This window comes from Nothobranchius furzeri, chromosome 9 (assembly GCF_043380555.1).
Source record: "Nothobranchius furzeri strain GRZ-AD chromosome 9, NfurGRZ-RIMD1, whole genome shotgun sequence".
NCBI lineage: Eukaryota > Metazoa > Chordata > Actinopteri > Cyprinodontiformes > Nothobranchiidae > Nothobranchius > Nothobranchius furzeri.
Window position 1 is genome coordinate 43,883,624 of NC_091749.1, and position 24,762 is coordinate 43,908,385.

Here is a 24,762-nt window from a genome sequence, read left to right on the forward strand (position 1 = left end):
AGTGAGTGAGTGAGTGAGTGAGTGAGTGAGTGAGTGAGTGAGTGAGTGAGTGAGTGAGTGAGTGAGTGAGTGTGTGTGTGTTTTCCACTTCAAACACTGGTCTAACCAACCAGACCAGCGTGTCCAGTAACACATTAATGTTACAATTAAACAGTTTCACTTCATGTAGGCAAGGAACGTTTCATCTGCCGTGGCCCGACCGCTTCTGCTCCACATAAACTTTGTGCGTGATCAAATGTCTCTACGCTTCATGCGGAACTAGATGGGAACAAGCGCTGTTCAGCCAAAGTTTCATAATTTCATAAAAAGAACATTTTCCAAGTGACACATCCCTCAGAGAGGCCGGGTTTCCAGAACGCTTCAGTGGGAGGAAATCATGCATGCGCGTGGTTCTGCACTGCGCTGCACTGCGAACCCCAGATCTTCAGCTCACTGTCCACCCGGGGCGCTCCGAGCCACGCTGAACACAGTGTCCAGTATAAAGAGCTCTGATGTTCTGATGGGAATATTTTACCTCCGCGATGTGCGTTAACGATTAAAATGTCAGCTCATCCATGAGCATCCGTGTGCGTCGGGGTAATTTTTTCAAACCAAGCAACATCCTTGAGTTCATCTGTCAAAATAAACAGTCAAATGGAAATATATGTAACCTGCCGTTTAACTGTTTTGCCTTCCTGTGAAGATTGTTGCAAAGAGAAACAATTAAACTTGATTAACCCTAGAGCCACGCAGAGAACCATGCAGTGCGCATGCGGGAAGATTCCTCCCACTGAAGCGAGTGTTTTCCAAACCCTGTCTTTCAGAGAGACTTGTCACTTAGAAAATGTTCCCTGATTATGAAACTTTGGCTGAATAGCGCTTGTTCCTGGCTCCAATGTGGCGACACATCCAGGAGCCGTCTGAGGAGAATCCCAGAATCTCACATCCTCTTCAGCTCATAAAGTGCCTATATGATTACGCACAAGCGTGACCGGTCAACCACCGCAGACCGGGTTGGACCTGTTCAGGTTTACGCAGACAATCTACATTTAGAATTGGCATACAGGTGTAAAATTAATGCAGTAAAATATAAAGCATTTTATTTAAATATCCATTTATTATTTTACAAGCACAGAGAGTTGCATCAGATGGATGGAAGAGCCGCATGCGTCTCCATAGCCGCGGATTGCCGACCCCTGTGCTAGCCTACTTTATTGTCCCCAGCAATTTTTAAACCCCACTCAAGTGTATGGTTATTGTCCCCAGCAATTCTGAAAACAAACTGACGCCCTTGCAAGGACGTGACCGAGCTATAAATCACCGTCATTCGTGTGTGTGAAAGTGAAATGATAGTGCGCCCGCCCCCCGGCGCGCGCGCGCCCGGTACATGTAATTTTTTATGCTTGATTTTAAACAACTAAACAAAATGGGGACTTGTTTATTATTTATTAGATGCTGCAGCCAAATTTGCATTTAAAAGTTTAACCTTCTCCTGAATTTTGTTGTTTTTAAGTTCAGTCGGACTCCGACTGTCGGAGAAACAAACGTTACTGCGATCTGTGTTGTTACTGCCCTTTGATCTGCATTCAGTAAAGTGTTATAAAAGAAGACACGGCAATTTTTAACCTTTTTTAAATGTGTAAACATTATGTTTAGATAGTACTGCAATAAAAAAAGGGCTGCAATAATATCGCACACCGCAATATTAAGCCACCCTGAATCACCGCAGGAGGAATTCCTCAACCGCGACAGCCCTATTAAACAGCTCATTTCGATGCTTCTCCCACACAACGGGTGTTTGGATCTAACTTCCGCGTTTATTGCTCAGACTGTATGATACGGCTGCCAAGCAGGGAGCGCTCCACTGTTTTTGCGGTCGGTTGATCTTTTAGAACTGCAGTTCAAAGGTAACTCATAAGGTGAATATATATGAACCCAGGTAGCAGTTTCTCTTTAGGATTGAGAGGAGATGCAGGAAGATAATAAACAGGCAGGACAGAAAAATAGTCAAATAAAAACAAGTTAGTTTTTGTACCTGGTGGTTGCAACAAACAGACACCATTGAAGGTAATCAGAAGTGAGGAACAGAAAATGAAATAATTATTTTAATGTTTAGAGCAGCAGGAACTCTGAGAGGCTGCAGGCGCATCAGTGAGTTTGCAGCTGCTGCGCAGGGGGAGGGGGGAGAGGGCTGAAACAGGGGGAGAGGGCTGAAGCAGAAACTACCGTTGTTAAAAGAAATGTGTTTAACTTTGAAAATGTGGGCGCAATTTTAATTGTCAAAAACTCCAGCGAACCATTAGTTCATTTTGCTCAAATAGAAATAGAGGCCTGCCTCTAATACTGGCCCTCCTTCCAATAAAGGCCTGGAGCTTGATGAGCTTGAGTCAAATACAGGCCCGGGCCTGTATTAGAGGATTTACGGTATATATATATATATATATATATATATATATATATATATATATATATATATATATATATATATATATACACTGAACAAAAATATAAACACAGCACTTTTGTTTTTGCTCCCATTTTTCATGAGATGGACTTAAAGATCTAAAATTCATTCCAGATACACAATATTACCATTTCTCTCAAACATAGTTCACAAATCAGTCTAAATGTGTGATAGTGAGGACCTGTGCTTTGCTGAGATAATCCAACCCACCTCACAGGTGTGCCACATCAAGATGCTGATCTGACATCATGAGTAGTGCACAGGTGTACCTTAGACTGCCCACTAGGGGTTGCATGACTTAATTTTTTTTAAAGTCGACAGTCAAGTAATGAAAATCGAGTCGACTTTGGCTAGTCGTTGATGACGTCATACACCTGAAGCGGCATTTTCTAAGTTAACACATCTCTTTTAACAATGGTAGTTTCTGCATCCTTCTTCAGCCCCCCCCCCCCCCCCCCCCCTGCACAGCAGCCGCAAACTCACTGATGCGCCTGCAGCCTCTCCTGCTGCTCTAAACCAGTGGTTCCTAACCTGGGGGTCCCGACCCCCACAAGGGGGCGCCAAAGCCTCTCAGTGGGTCGCCAGGACCTCTCCACTTTAAGGGGTTAAAACTTCATTTATTTCGTGTTAATAGCCTACATTTTGCTCACATTTTTTTCATGAGTGAAAAGTTTACTGATATTAAGACAGGAAATAATTAGTACAGAAAAAGTAACACACTTTTAAGAACATTTTGCTCTGCTCACTGTTTTATTTTCAAGTGTCAAAAGTTAATTAGATAGGACTGGTTGATTAATCACAGCCTTTACAGTACATAATCTAGTACAAACAGTAATATACACATTTAAGTACATTTTGTGTACTTGTATTTTCTGTCTTTTATTTGCGCCTGATGCGTTTCGCTGTGAAGTGGGGCGCATCACCTTGTCATCCGGTGACGCACCGATCACTGATGCGGCCACCAAGCAGCGAGCACTCCGCTGTTTTTGCGGTCGGTAGATCTTTTAGAACTGCAGCTCAAAGTTAACTCATAAGGTGAATATATATGAACCCAGGTAGCAGTTTCTCTTTAGGATTGAGAGGAGATGCAGGAAGATAATAAACAGGCAGGACAGAAAAATAGTCAAATAAAAACAAGTTAGTTTTTGTACCTGGTGGTTGCAACAAACAGACACCATTGAAGGTAATCAGAAGTGAGGAACAGAAAATGAAATAATTATTTTAATTTTTAGAGCAGCAGGAACTCCGAGAGGCTGCAGGCGCATCAGTGAGTTTGCGGCCGCTGCGCAGGGGGAGGGGGGAGAGGGCTGAAGCAGAAACTACCGTTATTAAAAGAGATGTGCTTAACTTTGAAAATGTGGGCGCAATTTTAATTGTCAAAAACTCCAGCGAACCATTAGTTAATTTTGCTCAAATAGAAATATAGGCCTGCCTCTAATTCTGGTCCTCCTTCCAATAAAGGCCTGGAGCTTGATGCGCTTGAGTCAAATACAGGCCTGGGCCTGTATTAGAGGATTTACGGTATATATATATATATATATATATATATATATATATATATATATATATATATATATATATATATATATATATCACACACACACACACACAGTATTTCCCCTGCATGGGCTCAGGCATGGTGCTGTGCAACGGCTGAAATTCCATATCAGAAACAGTCTCAGGGAAGCTGTGTGTGTGTGTGTGTGTGTGTGTGTGTGTGTGTGTGTATATATATATATATATATATATATATATATATATATATATACACACACACACACACACTGAACAAAAATATAAATACAACACTTTAGTTTTTGCTGCCATTTTTCATGAGCTGAACTCGAAACATCTGAAAATTTGTCTACATACACAGAAGACCCATGACTCTGTAGCATGGTTGGTTGTTGCTACATATTATTAAATGATCAATAAGATGTGATTTTCCATATAAATATGAATTATCACTGTAATTGGTTTTCGAATATTTGATTTAATATTACCTTAGGTTCTTTGGACTATTCAGGGAACACACACTTCATATTCATTCAGACAGAGTCAAGTGTAGCGACATGAATGGCCTCATTTGTTACCCCAAGGTCACACTTCCTCAGCTGGGTCAACCTGTCCTGGCTGTACTTCTATTTACAGATTATCCATCACAGGAGACACAAAGTCTGCTGTAAATCATCAAATCTGACTGCTTTTATCTAACTGCTGTTCCATCCACAAGACGAAGGACACTTCAAGATTTAAAAGAATCATTTTAAATAAACTCTTAACTGCCTTATTACAATGTTCATAAATAATCATCATGGTTCATTATAAATGTGTTTAATTACTGAAATGAATTGTTATTCTTTGGTTAATAATAATTATTATTTATGATAATCTGTAATCTTTAACAGTGACACAAGGTCATGTGCACTTATACACACCATGCAGGACACAGTGAATCAGGTTAAAGGTAACTGCATTCACATGTCTTTGCTCCATAACACCAAAGCTTTCTATCTCTGAGAGGGCGTGTTCTGAGGTATGTAAAACCAAAAACTCCTCAGTTCAAGTTCAGTTCTTGAGCTCACCAAAATCTCTCCGTGGCACAAGAGTCCCAGAGGATTGGGTCGGCCGCTCGAAACCTCTACTAAGCTGTTCTGTCACGCTGATAGATTTGCTCCAACAAGAAATTCCATCTGCAACAAGCTGACGCAAAACTCCTTCAGAGTTAATTTAAGACTCAAAACCATCCACCTGTTTAGAGATGGGTACCTTTGACATTTGAATCGATCCGGTACTAATTCCCGGTACCTACGAATCGATACCGGTACTTAACGGTACCAATTTACGATACTTTTGAGTGTTTAATATTTTAATTCTCTTTTATAATTAAATATATATTTTTCTCAATATAAAACCATATTTGATAAATATCACGATAAATAACATACAACTGTTTGTATTTTAACATCGTCCTTGTAGTTTTATAAGCTGATAATTAAACTGAAGCAAACATCTTTACTGTGAACTAAATTTACTGTGTATCTTCATTCCTTTTGCCGTCTTTTTTCATTTGATTTTTCCTACTGGGAAGATAGAATTTCCGAGGAGAAAGCGAACGCACCATTAGATGATAACAATGGTGGCATAGGAAGCTAACATATCAAGCTAATGCTATCTTAAACAGTTTATTTAACTGCTGGAGCAGATTTTAACGATGATGCCTCACACTTAAATCGTTGTCACTGGTTTCATCTTCACCCAATCATCCGTCGCATTTAGTAAAGTGAAGCCAAACTTTAGAGCTCGTTCATGTTCTTCTAGTCGGAATTTCGAAGTTCCGAGGAGAAAGTGAATGCACCATTAGTGAAACGGAAGCTAACAAATCAAGCTAACATTATCAAACATTTTATTTACCTACCGTAGCAGATTAAGATGAGGATGTCTCACTTAGATCGTTGTTGCTGGTTTCATCATCACCCAGTTACCCATCACATTTAGTGAAGTGGACCCAAGCTTTAGCTTTCGTTCTTTCTACCATGCTGCTCTGTTTACAACTCGCTCGCAGCGACCGATGACATAACGCTCTTGCGCATGCACAGCTGTCTAGGCAAGTTCTCGTTGTGAAGGACGGGTACCGAAACGAGGCACCGTTTCAAATGACGTGAATCGGTACTGTGGAATTTGGTCGGTACCTTAAAAAGTACCGAATTCGCTACCCATCCCTACACCTGTGTACCTGCGACAACTCTAGGACCAGAGAGTTGGTATCACTGGTCTCTACCGGACCGAGTACCCAGAGGCTGACATCATCCTCCCTTGACCTCCGGATCCAAACAGAGGGTCGTCTGAACAGTGAGGTAGAACACAGATTGCATGTGGAATGCCTGTTCTTATTAAGAAATAATTTAGTTAGCTGCAAAACAAACTCTTTCACCCAGAATGCATTTTTTTCTCTCTCTCTAAGATAGACACAGGTTGCATTAATGCCAAGTTTTTTAATATCAAAGTTTTACAAAGTGTCATTTATGAATTGTCTTTTAAATTGTCATCTTTAAATTGTTAGCAATAAATAACTTTTTAAACCTGACTCTTCTTTGGAATAAAACAGAGTGGTGTATATTTGGTCACTGAACGAGCAAAGATTTCTTTAAATCTTCTGAATTAATAAATACACTTTTGCTATTAATTTAAATCTCTTAAATTAAATATTAATCTTTGGATTAAATATAGACCAAGCCAGTTGGTGTATGAACTTCTATCAATTATATAAATATCCATGGATATCTATGTATAATATAAGTTCATCAGCCAAATTGTTTTCTCTTTCTCCGGATTTAGCAAAGCTGATAGCAAACAGATTCAGGCTGATTTTAAAAGCTTGGTTTATGCTTCATCGCACGAGTGTGGAGTCGCACACTTTAGTTGACTTGAAACTTCAATTTCTCTTTTAAAAATGGTTTGAATTTTTGTGATGGAACATGTTAATTCAAAGAAGCTAGTGACATGTCTAGAGTGTGTCTTTCAATGCATGTGCATCTCTCTCACAGAGCTGCCTGCAGCATAAACTAGGCTTTATAGCGGAGTTTTAGTGAGGAAAACTATCAGACGGCTTAGAAAAATGTACAGCTAGCCTGCTTTGGTAATGCAGTAGTGATGCACCGATATGACATTTTTTGGGCCTATACCGATATCCAATATTAAGATCACTGTTATGACCCATAACCGATATTTGCCGATACCGATATACTGACATTAATGCTTCTAAAATCAGCAGATTTTGTATAGAATAAAAATTATTAAGGCTGAATTTACGTTATTATGTACACACAGCACTCACATTTACGCTTCTGAGATGATTACAATCACTATCACATGTAATGGATGATAAAGAGAATTACAATTTTAATGAATGACCTGAGATATTAATGATTCATATCTAGTATTGACCCCAGCTCTGGACACTGGGCTTTTTAAATCAGAAGAGTGGCTCTTTTTATTACAGGGAAATTTAATAGACTTTGCATGAACTGAGAGACTAGAGAAGAGAGAGAGACCTCAGAACGTTTAAGCAAAATTTATTATCTAAATTATTTTAAACAGTTTAACAGGAGTAACTCTCTAGTGATGGATGCTGATGGAATGAATGTGAGGTGGAGTGTGTGTTGGTGCGATGTCAGTTCAGAACCTCCGTGCTGGAGAAGCGAGTCTGAGTGGGAGATGATATTTTGCTCCTAACTGATCAACGTTTGAACCGTGGTCAGAAAACACATGAGACGCTATCTGTGCCGTTCTACATTACCCGTCAGTGAGACCTCCGTCTTAGATCTGGCTGCCAGGTTCACGACCTTCCAATGGTACTGGAGCCGATGAAACGGCATCCTCAGCACGACAAACCAGTCTTTGGATAGTCTCCAGGTAAAAAGTTGCAGTTGTTTCACAGCGTCAAAGGGGGTCAGCGAGTTCAGCTTTTATTCTGAAGGAACTTGTTTTGTTGATAACAACGACAGGATTTCCCAGCTTGGCAGTTCTCAGCTTAAAAGTAAAAAGTACAGATGGCCGGTCCGTACTCCACTTAGCAATGATGAGCATCAGAGGATCTTGAGAGCTGGCTGAATACTGAACTCAAAATGGCGTTGTTCTGTTTATTAATCTTGATGTTTACGATTGTGGACGAATCACAGCTGACAGATTAAATCAACACCACAGGTGACTAGTGGCTACAATGCATCATTTCCTTATTAAACATTAATCATAACAGTAGCTGCGTTTTCATGTGGCAAATTTCCTCAATCCGATTGAAATCTTGGTTGATCGGAATTTCCGAATCTCTGTTCACATGGACACGAACTGAAATGATCCGATCATGCCGTGCGTACATATGCACCAAGCATTTAATCCGATTAAATAGGTTGAGCATGCGCAGAGTTGCCTTTCACGAAAGAAAAATTGTAAACAAACGCCATGAAACGAAAAGAAAAATGTAAAAACAGAAATAACCATTCTTCCTGCTTTCCTGATCCATTTATTCAATTTAATATTTTTATTTAGCTCACAGAAGTTACGTTTTCTTCAGTGAATAACTGCAGATATATGCTTTGCTGCATTTTATTGTTGATTAAAATAAGGGAGGGTTATGTCTGCCTCTTGATCAGCTGGTCCGCAGGTCTGAATTGACAGCTGTTGCGCTGCGCTGCGGCACAGAGCGGGGGTGGGGGGTGGGGGGGTTAGCCTCATGTTTTATTACTGAGCTCTGTTGTGGCTTATTATTAATAACATGTGACGATCAGCTGAAACTGTTGAGAAAAATCTGTTCAAACAAAATAACAGATGTTCAGAAAGTTTAGAAGCCTGTGTTCATCATTAACGAACCGCATCTCAGGTCATCTGCGTTTACGTGCTTTTAACGAACACGGACTTTACTGTCGTCCAGAGTATTTAACCGAGGACGTTTTCCTACCCAACATCAGCCTCCAATCAGGTCTGTAAAACCCATATTATCCTGTGTTCTTTACAAGCGCGTCGTCTCCATCACCTGCTGCAGAAGCTGCTGCGTTCAAAGCTGACAGAAACGGGGATCCGTGCGCTGCAACCCCCACGATAAACCTGCGTATTTCCAGTACAGATTTGAACATCTTTGTCGAATGATTTGTGCAATAATCAGATTTTTATTTTACTTCCACAAAATGCAAGTTCTGAATTAAATATTACTGAAACGGGACGGCTTGTCGTCGGATTTAAAAGCCGCCGCTCGTTAATTACACCGTCATTTTTGAAGTCAGGCAGTCCAAATGACAGCGGAGAGGCCCGCTGGCTGTTGCACACATGCGCAGTGGGCATTATTTTACCCCAACAATCCGAATGGCTGTGTACATGCACGTCAATCGGAATGAAGAACGGAATAAACCACCTCTCTCAATTGGATTGAAATTTCAATCCGATCGGGCCGAATCGGATCAGAATATTCTGATTGACATGTTTACATGCAGAATTTTCAATCTGAATGGGCATTCAATCCGATTAAATATGCGCATGTAAACGTGGCTATTGTGATTTCACAGATCGGTCACATGGTTATTATTGGCTAACAGTTGTTTTGATTAGCTTTATTAAAATAAGAGTTCTTTGATTAATTAAAAGAAAAGGGTGTTTCATGCACACTGACACTGTGTCAAACAGAACAGCTGTTAGAGGGGAGAAATGGTTCCTTCATCACGTTACACACATAACTAAACAAATACACATCACCCCCCCTCACCCTCTGAAACAAATAAACAAAGGTAGACGAGATGGAAAAATATCGGTTGTTAATATCGGCCCAGTTTTTTTTATCAGGCTGATACCGATATGTTTAAAAATGACTAACATCGGCCGATACCGATATTGATGCTGATATATTGTCCATCCCTATAATGCAGGGAAAACTGTGCAATTTTGTTATTTAATACGTTTGAAAGCTGTTTCTACCTTCAGATTTCATCCTTGCATTTTTGGAGCAGAACAAGAATGTTTTTTATAAAGCACCTCTCTAGATAAAAATCACAAGTTGCTTCTCAAGCACATAAAAAAAAAGATGTAAATATATTAATGGAAGAAAATATTAATAGCGTTAACTAGCGTTAACTGTTTTTATTGTATTATTAGATTAGTAACTATTATTATGAATAATTTGTTGTACTAGATTATAATTAGGGTGTGGCAATAAATCAAAAAATGTATCATTATTGACATTTCTGACTCTTATCGAGACAATTTTCCCATGTCAATAAATTTGATAATTAAAAAATGAAAAGATGTGTGTAGGTTGGCAGCGTTCACGTCCCTTTTAGAAGCTGTAATACCTTGAGTCACGTAAAAATGTGACTCAACATAATACATGTGAATTTTATTTGTGTTTTTACATGTAGTTATCGTCCATTTATCGTTACCAAGGTGAAATCCTCAATATATCGTGATATTGATTTTGGCCATATCGCCCAGCCCTATCGCCCAGCCCTAATTAGAATCTAGACCATCTTGTCATTTAATATACAGGATGGCTTGGCAGGCTAGTGTTGTACCTTTGTTTGAAGAAAACCAGGATTTGAACTGAAATCCAATTTCTGCTTGAAAAATCTCAATTGTTTAGCCCTAATGTGAAGTGAATGTTAAAACCTTAATATTAATCTTATGATGTATGAGTATACTGATAGATGCACTTGTTAAATCAACAAATACTGATCTGGTGTAGTTTAAGATCTGAAATGAATCATTACAGGAAAAATATTAGTTTTACATCATTAGTGCACAGATTATTCAAACACTTTGAGATTTAAAAATCTTGGTCATTCAACATATTTGATTATATCAACCTATAAAGTTGTAAAGTCATTTATGATTCAAGGAAGATGAAGTTTATTCAGAGTGAAAGTGCAGAAAGTCTCGCCTTTAGCATGACTTTTGTTTCAGCAAAGAAAAGGTAGCTAGGAATTATTATGTCTCCTTTATCCAGTGAAAAGACATTGTGCAGTGCTTCTTGTTTGGATATTTGTGTCTGCAAATTAAAAAGTTAGCAGGGTGTCTCCCAGAAGGGGGGAAGGAACGCTTAGCCTGGCGGGCCCACCAGGCTTATAAAGCGCTGGGGGAAACCTTGTGTTTTTATATTTCAAAGACTTTATAAGATGGACACATGCGTCCTTCATTCTCCACCTCTTCATGCGGTCGCCACCTCTACACCCAAGTTTCCCATAATTTCCGTTCACGTTTGCTCCATATTTTTTTCCCCTTCAGTCACGGGTGAATAAATGTTCATATTTTTGGAAATTTTTTTCTGCACCTTCAGTCTTCCGTGTCTGCTGCTAAGTATCTTTTTACTTTCGAACGGAACTACAGTGGTGCTGGTGACGAATATACAGGAAGCTGCATCCTGACCAATCACAAGGTTGCGGTCTCCGTCATTATCAACGAATGTTTAAATGGTAAATGGCCTGTATTTGATATAGCGCCTTCTAGAGTCCTGGAACCCCCTAAGGCACGCTACAACACAATCAGTCATTCACCCATTCACACACACATTCCCACACTGGTGGGGATGAGCTACAATGTAGCTACAGCTGCCTTGGGGCACACTGACAGAGGGCATGTCTCAGTCACCAGGGTATCCGCAGGTCCTTAAAAAGTCTTAAATTGGCTTTTCCAAATTTAAGGCCTTAAAAATCCTTAAAAATGACAAATAATCCTTAAATACAGTTTCCAAAGGTCTTAAATTACCAAAGGCCCACTAAACAAGATTCTTTTATCATCTTAGGTGTGTTCTTGCTGTGTCTTTCTAAATCCATGCTTTCGTTCTTTTTAAACACAGAAACAGTTTTGTTTACCTGTTTTGTAGCTACAGTTTCGCCGACGGCTGCCGGCTTCTTCAGGTTCAGCGTCAGCCTGAAGAAGCCGGCAGCCGTCGGCGAAACTGTAGCTACAAAACAGGTAAACAAAACTGTTTCTGTGTTTAAAAAGAACGAAAGCAAAGATTCTTTTATTTCTATGAAATTTTCATGAATTCCTAGTTGGTGTTCAGCGTTTTTTTGTGTGTGATGTTGGCGTAAGCGAAACCGTACACATTCAGTTGGTTGTGAAAGGGGGCTATCTTTAGATGAGCATGTTAGCTGGTTAAGCTAGTGGGAGCTTGCGCCAAGGGGAAGTGCAAGTTTAATGGTAACTGGATGGCTAATCCCACGTTCGCGACGTGGTTAGCACCGATTCCAGGCAATAGCTGGAAATTCTATCTTAAATTAAATTTTAAAAATAGCTTAAATTTGGTCAAAGTGGCCTTAAAAAGGTCTTAAAAAGTCTTAAATTTGACTCCTTTAAACCTGCAGATACCCTGAGTCACCCTCTGTGAGCCCGTCGGAGAGCCCTTGTGCCGACACATAATGGCGTTGCTTGTCTCCGCAACGGAGAAGTATAAATCAGGCTTTAGTGGTAGAGTCACATTGCTTTTATCCAATCCGAGGCAAGATGTCTACATATCAGGAACTAAACTCCAAAATCCTCCTGTTTAAAGCACAGCTCTGATGTTGCAGACTAGTCCTGCTGGCCCAGGGCCTTGTGGGCTTTTATGTGCCCTGAGTTTTGCCTGCAAGGGATCATTCCTACTAGAGACCACTGCACATGTATTGATTAAATGAGTAATCCACACCTTTAGGCTAGATAGAAATAGAAATGCACTGAATCTGTGACTGCAAGCAAAATAATTCTTACATAAAAAATAAAATAAATGGTGGAAAAGGGGTAAACTGCTTTGTAAAGGAGTGGAACTCTGGGAGATTTTTATTGAAAGTTCGAAAGCACAGATGAAATAACTCAGCACCCCCCCCCCCCCCCCGCAGGGTGTAGAGGTCTTGATCAATAAATCAATCCTATTCATTTTAATAAAATATATTAAAGCTAAAACTATGAGCCTTAATGAGTATAATCAGCACACTGAGTTGGAAATGTTTTTTCACATTTATTTATTTTTTACCTGTAGTTTTAGTAAAAAGTAACCAGCAGTATTCAACCTCACCGGTCTTAGCTATCCATTTCTGGGTCAGAGGCAAAAAGCTTTGGTGCCACTGGCTTAGAGTTGTCATTTTATGGAACACATTTTCTGATAAATTTGTGTTACACACTTAAAAGTGGCTCTAACTGTCTCTACCCTCTTACTTTAGGGCTTTGTTACCATGCCTAAAATATTTCACAGCTCTAGTGTGTTTTTTGTGGAGCGTAGTCCATTTGACCAATCCCACAGTTGCATTCCTCATTGTCCCTCGGCATGTCATAACTCGTAAATGGAGGCTATAGAAGCGTTAGTACCAACATTTGTGCCAAGTAGTAACAGGCCCAAATCTGCTTGTTTCCAAATACAGGCAAATACTTTTTTTTTTACTCTTGCATAGGTGAAGTAACATCGACATTCACTCGTATAAACATGGACAGTAGACACACCGGGTTTTCTCTCCTTCTGTCCACTTTCAATGCCCTAAAGTGTTTTCTGTTTATTTGACTTCTTCTGAAGTTTCCACTGTGCTTCTTCATCTGTGACTTTAATATTTTTCTGTGATTTAGTCCTTATTGCCTCTTGCTCTGTCAGCTTGTTCCTTGTGTTTTCAACATTTCACATCTCCAGACCAACTGAAATAAAATCCATGAATTCAGCTGTCAACTTCCGCAAAACATCTGGCACTTTTTGTCTCTTCAGCTAATGAATGTTATTATGATTTTAGTATTTAAACCTCACTCAAAGCTAGAGGCTCATTATTTAAGGGGAATTTATTACCATAAGAAAACATTTTGTTCAGTTAAAAACCCCCACATCTGTTCATTTTCCAGACATCTGTTTATTAATCAGTTTACTTACCAATTATTTAATACCCTAGTGTCACAGATGGCTTACAATAGCCTTTTTGTTTCTGATGATCAGAGACGTTTTTCACTGTAAGGCTGGCAGGGTCAAAGGTCATTGTGTTTAGGCAACTAATCTCTTGCTCCTGGCTGCAGCTCCTATAAGTAAAGGAAAATAGCTCACAAAAGTTTTGCCCTCCAGGTCATAAATTATCTAAAAATGTTGGAATCAACAGTTGAATGTTCTAGCCTTCATTTTGGGTCTCTGAGCAACACAAGTGAAAATGTTGATAACGCTTCACCAGGAAGCTCCCGGTAATGCCACATACGCTTTATTGTGCTTCAGCAGGTTCATGTTTTACTCAAAAGAATGAAGTAAACCTGCTGTGTCAATGTTTATCTGTTTTGTGGTAATCTCAATGTACTTTGATTGTACATATTATGTTTATGTATTTTTGCTGTACATTTAATTTTATATCCTTCACAGGTCAGTGTTTTTGAACATGTTCAGTATCACATTTCTACTTAATGGTATTAATATATTGAACAATAACTAATAATATAATATGAGATACATAGATGAAACCTGCCTGTAATCTTTGTCCAGCGGTTATTTTCCTGTTCACCACCAGAGGGCATGTTTGTCCCTTCTGAGTACACGCATTCGTTAAACAGCGAATGCTCCATGAGTATTCCAAAAACCGACTGTTCTTTATGAAACACCTGGTGTGAAACATCAGTCTGCACTTACCTTGATCTATAAGGACTATTGCTGTGAAACATCAGCTTACCTGTCCGTAAACAACAGTCTTGAGTGCCAGCCTGCTGCATCATGTCACTTTCACACCAATCAACTCCACTCCACTCCTCTCCACATTGTTTAGCTCACATCTCCCGGTCTCTCCCGCCTCTACCCTTTTTGTCTATCCTGAGGGGTTTTCTGTTACACGCAACATGCCCAGACAGTTGCACACGGTTCACAGGTCTTTGGTCATAGATCAGAAGGATGTGTGAAATGGGGTGGGGTCTGAAACTGCAAACAGCAGTCCCTAAACCCCCCACTGATAGTCAAATAGCTGACAGGAGCAAAAAGGGAACTGCATGCATTTGTCAGCAACCTGTTCTTCAAGAAAAATAAAAGTAAAACAGTGCACACCCTAACTGCATCACCCATTACCTAACAATTATTAAATCTACAAAAGGTTTTTTAAATGCTTTTATTTGCTGTAAACGTCTTTAACCTGTATGCAGCTGTCTGACTCTGTGTGTTTGTATGTTGAAATTGATTTTATTTTGGGTTTGGTTCTTTTCTTTTTTTTGGTAACAGCTGTGATCCACATAATTTCTAGAGATTTGCGAGGCACAGTTGATGATATTTGATCTTGCTCCTTAAGTTCTCAATGGTACTGGTGCAGCTCAAGTATTAGTCATAAACCTCCGTGGTGGTATATTGCACCAATAAATCAAATTGTCATTGTGGTATTTACACAGCATGCTGCCATTCGTAATGACACAAGCAGGTATTGCCAGGGATAAATGATAAAAATAGAAGCACATGATTGGTGCCATTTGTTAGCTGGTTTTCAGAGAAGTAGCAATGGTTTTCTACTGTAATGATATATTTTTATGACTTCATTTGGGTCTTAAAGATTTTAAAAATAGTTTTGTGTATGGGGTTTTGTAGTATCAGTCATTTAATTTATCAGTCTTCACAGCACACATTTTATTCTTATAATCTCTTTATAAAAATGTAATAACAAAAGCCTAATTTTATAATAGTTTTATGTCCTCTGTTGTCTATTATACATAACTCTGAAAGCCATCTACATTTAGGGCTGTAGCGAAGCCTCGATGACGTCGACGGCTCGATTCTAAAAATTTGTCGACGTCAGATCCGGTAGTCGACGCACCGCGCCCACTTGTTGCATCCCCAGGAGTTTGTAAATAGAAGAGGAATCTGCCTGTTTTTCCTCTAGTTCGCCCTCTTCTCCGCCTTCACTAACATCTCCGCCAAATACCGAAGACCCGGAACAATGTCCGTCCGCTACTAGATTCCTTTCCTGTTTTGCCCGCCTTCGTCTCCCGGCAACGGACAACAACTTCCGGGGTCAGATGCACTGCTCCGTCTCTACCGCAGATGTAGAACATCACCGGGAGCGTTTCTCCCTTCATAAAGGAGCTTCTTTCAGATATTAGGAGAGCTGTTTTGGTGGTAGTAGTCTCTCCTCCATGCTGGTCTGTTTGCTGCTGGGTGTTTTTGGTTTATTTAAACTTGGTAACTTGAACTTAACGTTGGTAAAGCTACTGTTAGCATTTTCGCTAACAGCATCTTGCGTTTGGAAAAGCTGTTACATTTTGGTTTAGAGTTCATCTTTTTTTGTGGCGTAGATCTCCCTTTTATTACATTCAGAGTGTTGTGGGTTTTCGGTTTGGTTTAAAATATCACCTTGAGTTTGGTTAAACCACCCTGTTTAGAGTTTGGACCTTTGGAGATTCTTATTTTGGTCCAGAACCCTGTAATCTTTGCCCAGTGGGACATCCCTACTTATTTGTACTTTTGTTTTAATTCCCCACAGGCAGAATTAGTTTTATTATTCCCAACCTGTGGATGGAAAGATGTGTTTTTTTGTAGTTGTAACTAACCCTGGTCATCATTTTAACTTTTAAATCCCGTTATTGTCCCTTCCTTTTTGCACACGAGCCAAACTCCCCAGGAAGGGTCGTAACACCACTCGCCTCACGCACATAAGTGACCAAAACAAAGCAGCATGGAGACACTCCGTCTCCAACCACCTCTCAGGCAGCAGCCTGCACTCCCAAGTTCTACACGTCACCAGAACTTAACCAGCCAACACAATAAAAGCAGTTTTATACAAAATGGAAGGCCTGTAGTGTTTATTCTCTTACAGTAACAATTTATCAATTTTTTTGAGGAATTTATTAGAGATTTTTTGGTTTTTATTAACTGTACAATAGAAAAATAATCATTAGATTAATTGTCTAAATAGTCATTAGAATAGTCGACTATTTGATAAAATAATCGTCAGAATAAATGTTTTAAAAATAATCGTTTACCCCCAGCCCTATCTACACTAACATACGATTTCAGTTTTACACTGTAACATCAGCTTTTTATAAAAGTGCGTTCTATTAGTTAGGAAACACTGTTGTAGTCTACGTGACGGGTGTAAGGAAGGCACAATTTATGCAGAATCAGAACCATGCTTGCTGATCTACTCAAAGTGCTTTTAGCACCATTACTCTGATGGATGTGTGGTAGGCTTGGGCTGCATCCAAATTGTTAAACCGTCTAGCTTCCTCCGCATCTTACCAAGGTGTACGGGATCACCGGCACTAATTTATAAAGGATGACGTAAGCCTCAAGTGGAATTACCAAACTATTGGCTTGGGTTTCACGGTTCAGACACTGAAAAACAAACACTAATACTAAAACAATAACAACATAATACACATAATATTAAAATATTATAAAAATTATAAATATATAAAGCTTATAAAATGATTTTTCTCCTGAAAAACCAGCATGTTTACCTTTTCCATCTGCCAACATAGAACATTGTGGAGTGACTGCTTTTTCTAAGTGCTTAAAATCTGCTTGTGCTTGAACTTGTGGCACAGACACTCGGGTACTTTGGGGCTAGTCGCGCATCTGGGGAAGGCTGGCAGATTATTTTCTATCAGAAAAGTGCATTGTTGTCTCCGGCTTGCTCCTGATCCATTGGGGCCTGCATCTTTCCCTGTCATCTTTTGTTTGCACAAATTACCTAAACAGTGTTTACCAGTTCTCCATTATCATTTTCTTCTAACCCAAATACTCCCAAACTGCAAAAGTTGTTCTTTTTAGACACCAAGTGAGTTGGTGCACGAGCTGCCATTTTTTGGTCCCTGACCCGTGATGACATCACATTCATAAACTTTGTGGAACGTCTCCAATGAACTTCTGCGGTAGTGGGTAAAAAATGAATACATTTAGGAAGAAAGCGTACTGGTTCTCGTTTGTGAGGTAAAATATCGCAATATTTCACCAAATCTGTATTTTGTCACACCCTTACTGAAGAAGTTGAGAAAAGTTGAATGTTAGAAGCAGACAGAAGTTCTTTAAGTCAAATGTGTGGCTTGGCACAACACATTTAAATACTTGTTTAGGTAGTTTTTGGTTTTTATCCAGATACGAGTAGAAAATTGGCTTTTAACAGATTGTGTTGATGCCGTCATGACATGTAGCTATTAAAATCCAAACTAACAGGTTTGATGTAGATCTGTGTTGTCATCATATCGGTTTGACCCAGGAACTAAAAAACAGTTATAAGGGCTGTTTTTACGCAACAATAATGTTCAAAGTCTGCTGAAATCTTCATAGAAAGCTTGGAGTGAATTTAGTACTAAAACAAACATCTAGGTCACCATTCTGCTTTTGAAGACTTTAATTATTTAAATATGTTTTTGTGCCAAGGACAAACTTCTACCTGGATGAAGACGCGGGAACGTCTCAGTGTTCTGTGTAAACTTACTTGTTGCATTAATAAAAACCACAAATTATCCTCATACTAGGGCTGTCGCGGTTGAGGAATTCCCCCTGCGGTGATTCAGGGTGGCTTAATATTGCGGTGTGCGATATTATTGCAGCACTTTTTTATTGCAGTACTGTCTAAACATAATGTTTACACATTTAAAAAAGGTTAAAAATTGCTGTGCCTTCTTTTATAACACTTTACTGAATGCAGATCAAAGGGCAGTAACAACACAGATCGCAGTAATGTTTGTTTCTTCGACAGTCGGAGTCCGACTGAACTTAAAAACAACAAAATTCAGGAGGTTAAACTTTTAAATGCAAATTTGGCTGCAGCATCTAACAAATAAGAAACAAGTCCCCATTTTGTTTAGTTGTTTAAAATCAAGCATAAAAAAGTGAGAAACTTTAACGCACACGTACTTGCGTGCGACTCTGGCGAGCAAAGGGAATCTCTCCCGGTTGTTGCTCCACCATGTCAAGGGGGTTTCTTTAGGGTGGATGCATTCCTCCTGCAGGTAGCGAGTGAGCTCCAGCTCAGCTCAAACTCTCTTCGGGACGGTTGCAGAAGCAGTGCTTGTCCGGGACTTCAGCAGGTCTCCGAGCGTTTATTTATTTATTTATTTATTGCCGCTGGTGGCAGCTCTGTCTCGGTCAAGGACCCTGGCTGCGCAGCAGCTGACGTACTGAAAACCAAAGTGCTCCCAAAGGAGGGAAGTAACGTTTCGTTTTGATACCAGTGCAGCCATCCTTCTCAACATGCATCATTGAGTTGAATCACGTTCAGCAATCGCGGTGGCCCATGATGCAGCGCGGTGGGTTTCTTCATATTGCGATATTTCATTTTTGCGGTTACCGTGACAGCCCTACCTCATACACCATGCAGCTTATTAATGTCAAAGATTTAGATTTTATGACTTCATGTGTCTTTTGCAGATGTCTCCTACGATCACTATCATCCCAGTAATTATAATTTGAAACCACATTAGCCACTCGGGTTTGCTGAACTCTGCTATCACTTAACATATTGGCGTGCAGCTTTATGTTTTGGCTTTAGCTTGTTGTCATGACCAGTTGGATATTTTTTGCTAGTGATTTCATCTGTGAGAACATTAGACACCCAACAGTGTGACCGGGGGCTGAAAGAGGTGAAGAGAAAAAGGTACATGGGCCAAGCTGAAGTGAAGCTGACAAGGTTGTCTAAATAAAGCATTAACAGAGACCAGAATAATCAGTGCAGACAGGTAGCAGTCAGACACTTTACCTAATGTCTGGTGATGTTGTGTCCCAGAGGTCTCTGTTGAAATAGACGCTTCATTCTAGGGAGTAATATTGTTACAGCATCAGCAACACTACGTAGATGTGTTCAGTGTTCACAGAATCTACTATACATGTGGTGCCTGCAGAAATTCAACAATTTGTGTAATTGTGTAATGGTTTCACAAAAACCCTTAAGAACTGCTATTGTTTATTTTTTCGTATTCATAAGGGCACTTTATTATGCTCCTGGCACATGAACTACATAAACGCAACATTGCCCATATTGTCATGTTGCTGCTGTTGAGTAAATATTGCATTATTTGTTAAATGTAACTGTACAAACAGTGTCTACATGACATTTTGGCTGCAGGTTGTGTATATTGCAATCTGCAGCTGGTGTATTTCTGTCCTGTTTGATATCGATGTTTGAACACAGATGTTAAGAAGTTCTTTTTTGTTTTGGATAGCTTGAGATTATTTTCTTCTATATGGTAATATGGTGGTATACAATTACTTCTCAAATCTAGTTATCTAACAGTAATTCCATTCATTTAGCATGAACACAATTAGTCAGAATCAAAATAGTTGTAGTTGAGTTGTATAACTACTATAGTACATCATAATATACCTGGACTTAACCTCTATTGTTTGGATTATTTAAGACTGATCTCCTGAAATATCCCAGATTAGTTGAACTTGCTTTGTCGTACAGATCTTTGATTCTATGGTAGCCAAATGAGCAGAAACCTCAATTGCTACTCAGTTTATTAGATAAAATAATAGTGTATTCATGTGCATGATTTAATTAATTAATTAATTAATTAATCGATCAGTCAATCAATCAAACTTTATTTTTGAAGCGCATTTCATACAGTGAGTGCAGCTCAAAGCTCTCTACAGGATAAAAAAAAATTACCAACAGTCAATTCCCCACCCTTGCCCCATAGATAAAAAAACGATTTTCCTCCTATAACTCCCTCCTCATAAACCCCATCCCACACACTGGAGGCTGAGCAGGCGGAGGGAGACTAGAGGTCTTGGCACACCTCTGTTGTCGCTTGGCTTCCCGGGGCTGGAGGCTAGGAGGGGGAGCTGGCTGTCTTGTTGCGGTCTTGCTGGTCGCCCCTGGGTCTGAGGTCACTGAGTTCCGGGCTCGGCCGGCTTGGGGGGTGGGAGGCTGCGGGCGGGCCTGTGGGTCTTCCTCTGATATCTCCCGGCACTCTGCCGGCTGCCGGTTGTGAACCCCCGGGGCAATCCTCTGCGCCTCTCGAGAGGGGCCTGGGGCTTTTATGGTTAGTCTCCCTGGGGTCCCTGCGCTCTAGGACAGCTCCTGGATCTCTGGGACTTGGAGCTCCCTCCATCTCCTACACATCTTTGGAGGGCAGATCTGTGGCCCCTCACACTCTCTATTGGACACTCCTATAGAGAAACTTACATATACAGTACAAGCGCGTGTACACACACAGGTGCTCACATGGTGCTCTCATAAGTATGGACTTGGGCATGTTCAACATGTCTTAAGGCTGTGGTTGGCACTTAATGCACATTGATTTATTATCATGATTGTTCAGTAAAACAATGTTGATTTTATATTTATTCATCAGGTTAATGCAGTGATAGCTTGCTCTAGTGGTATTGTTGTGTGTCCCTTTCTTTTTTGTTTGTTTCTCTCTTTCTGCAGGTCTAGAAGCAGACTCTTGTTCATCATTGCTGGTTTATTTTTGTGCACCCCCCCCCCCCCCCCTCTTCCTTTCTCTTTCACCTCTTTCTCCGTGTCTGGTCGAAATGATGAAGCGGTCAAAAAACAATAACAGTAAAATTTGAAGTATCAGGCGTGACATTAAAGGCAGATGCTTTGATGCTCCACTTGAGAGTAAATCTGTAAGTCTTGTCACCAGCATTCAGACATCAATTCTGTTTGCTTCACAGCCAGACAGGACACAAAACAAAAGTTAAATAAAAAAACAGGATCAGCAGCAGCAGGCCAGGCACCACCACATGGCACAGAGAGAAAAAACAAAACACGCATTTAATTAAATATATAATAAATAATAAAATACAAATAAGTGATACTGGTTAAAACAGGTCAAAGTTAATACAGACATGGTCAAAATTGTTGGTGCCGTTAAGTGAAAGAAAGGAAAACTTCTTCCTTCGCTTCTTCTGGTGGTTGATTGTGGTACACATGTCACCAAACAACAGGCTGTGTTGTTGCAGTGATTAATTAGTACTAAGGGGCCCAAAGTGTGCCAAGAAATTGTTCCCCACACAATTACACTGCCAGCCGGAATCGTTGATATTAAGGAGGATGAATCCATGCTTTCATGTCGTTGACACAAAATTCTGACCCTATCATCTGAATGTCGCAGCAGAAATTGAGACTCATCAAACCAGGCAACATTTTTCCAATCTTCTGTTGTCCAAGTTTGACGACCATGTGCAAATTGTAGCCTCAGTTTCCTGTTCTTAGCTGGCAGGACTGGCACCCAGTGTGGTCTTCTGCTGCTGTAGCCCATCTGCCACAAGATTCAACGTGTTGTGCATTCAGAGATGCTCTTCTGCATACTTTGGTTGTAACGAGTTGTTATTTGAGTTACTGTTGCCTTTCTGTCAGCTCGAACCAGTCTGGCCATTGTCCTCTGGCATTTTCACCCACAGAACTGCCGCTCACTGGATGTTTTCCCTTTTTCCGACCATTCACGGCAAACCCTAGAGATGGCTGTGCGTGACAATCCCAGAAGATCAGCAGTTTCTACTCAGACCAGCCTGTCTGGCACCAACAACCATGCCACATTCAAAGTAGGGCTGGGAGGTGTGGCCTAAAATCAATATCACGATATATTGAGGATTTCGCCTCGATAACGATAAACGGACGATAACTGCAAGTATGTGCAGAGACAAAAGTTGTCCACTAGATGAGGCTGTCACATGTATTTCGTTGAGTCACATTTTTATGTGACTTAAGGTGGTACAGCTTGTTAAAAGGCCATGAATGTTGCCAACATACGCACATCTTTTATTTTTTTTATTATCAATTTTACAGAAGTTTTTAGTAATTATTACTTTTATCAGATTCAAGTTATTTCTGTGACCATTGTGGGTTTTTCTTACATTGACCAAAGGGTACCAACAATTTTGTCCACGTTTGTATATAAGAAAATAGTTGCTGCATAAGTAAAATACTAAATGATAAAACACTGATAAAAGAAAGATAAACTGGCTAAAACAGGTAAAATTGAGCTAAAAGCTAAACTAAAAAGGTGATTCATGAGCTTGGCCTTCAAAACATTAGCATTCTCTGTGGCCCTGAGGTCCTCTGGCAGACCGTTCCAGAGGCGAGGGCCATAAAACCGGAAGGACACTTTGCTTTGAGCGAGTGTCCTGACTATTGAGATGACGAGGAGACGGCTGCTAGAGGAGCTCTGAGACCATGGAAGCTCATATGGTAGTAGCAGTTCAGAGAGATAAGTCTAAAGACCATTACGACACCTTGAAATCCATTCTGAAATGTACAGGGAGCCAGCGCAGCTCGTTTTTGATGGTCTTTGTCAGGACTCTTGCTGCTATATTTTGAAGAAGTTGTGAACCTGAGGTACTCTTTTTGGGAACTCCAAATTGCGGGGTATTACATTAATGAATTCTACTGGTAATTAAAGTTTGCATCATCGTTTCCATATTTGCCCAAGAGAGAAAGGGGCATACTCTTGGCAGTGTTTTTCAGATGATAAAAACCTATTTTGTGGTATTCTTAATGTACGGCATCAACGTTGGTGTAGGATTAGAAGGAGGATTAAAAGTTAGTGATTGTAGCTTTGGTAAAAGTTTTCTCTCTGGGCCTCAGGACCAATGACTAAAACTTCAGTTTGTCCCGGTTGAGCTGGAGAAAGTCTTCCATCATCCAGGATTCAAAGTCTCAAACGCAGCTATCATGATTACACCAGCAGAGCTTGGTTTAAGCATACGTAATCAAATCACAGAGATGCAGTATAATTACATCATGATGTATAACTGGATCTCATCAGCTGTTATCATTCTCCGAATAGGTGTAGTGAAGTGTTTCATGTTAATCCAGAGCTAAACGATCAGAAGAACATCAAACACAATCATTAAACTTTAGCCCATAACTGTGTCATCCACATATAGTGTTAGGTTATGATGCAAATGACAATAAATACCAAGTTTTACATCAGGGTGTTTAAATAAAAGGTCAAATGAGGTTATATTATATCAGCATCAAATAGCATCTTTTAAATGAACTTCTGCTTGCTAACAGCCCTATTATTAACTAGTACATTAACAGATTCCCCCCAAACACACACACACACACACACACACACACACACACACACACACGCCCAAGCATACCTACGTGAGATATTTACGTGACCAATGTATGTAATGGCTAAATGCCATTTTGGCGTCTTTGTCTCCATGCGAGGGTGAGCAGCTTTCGTAAGTTGACACCTACTTCTACATATGACATGTCATGTGGAAGAGGTCTTTTTGCATGTTTGTGAATATCTCTGTTGCTCTGTAAACGCCAGTCTGGCAGCAGGCAGTAACCAGAGCCCACAAGGAGCTGATGCAGTGTGCAAATTAAACGAGCATTCCATTCCTTCTCCTTTCTCAGATTGCTGTCTCTGTGCATTTTTCCCCCATTATAAAAGTGAAAGTTGTACTCTTAGGTTGCAGGCTTTGGCTTTTAACTGATTTTTGACTGCATCGCAAGGACCGGGGAGCTTTGCAGCAACACCACCCTTTTTAAATGGATGGTTTAACGGCAGGTTATGGCTCTGTATGATCTTGTGAGAGTCTGTGTCAATACCACTTCAAATAATCCCCTCCTGACATTATTATTTTCACTTGGAGGTGAGCAAAGAGGGGGTGGGGGCCAATGTAAGCAAGGCTTTTTTGGCTGGCCTTGTTTTACACTCACAGTGCTGAAAGACACTAAAGCCATTACTCATTGTACTGGCATGTCCAGAATGTATTCTTAGCCCCCGTCTTCCTATCAGTCTCTACAGAAAGGTTGGAGGGTCAAAAAATAAAGAGGTAACCAGTCTGCAGCGCTGTCTGCACTGCTGCTGTTTACCAGGGAGGGGGTGATATTTTAAACCTGGGAGAGCTTACATATTTACCCCACTGCGCCTGACTGACCTTGCCATTTGGTCTTGTG

At 40.1% G+C, this 24,762-nt stretch overlaps 1 protein-coding gene across 3 annotated transcripts in view; it reads left to right on the forward strand.

Moving 5' to 3' along the window:
- The window catches only part of uacab (uveal autoantigen with coiled-coil domains and ankyrin repeats b), a 106,742-nt gene that overhangs the window by 60,007 nt on the left and 21,973 nt on the right, over window positions 1-24,762 (forward strand). The window lies entirely within an intron of this gene.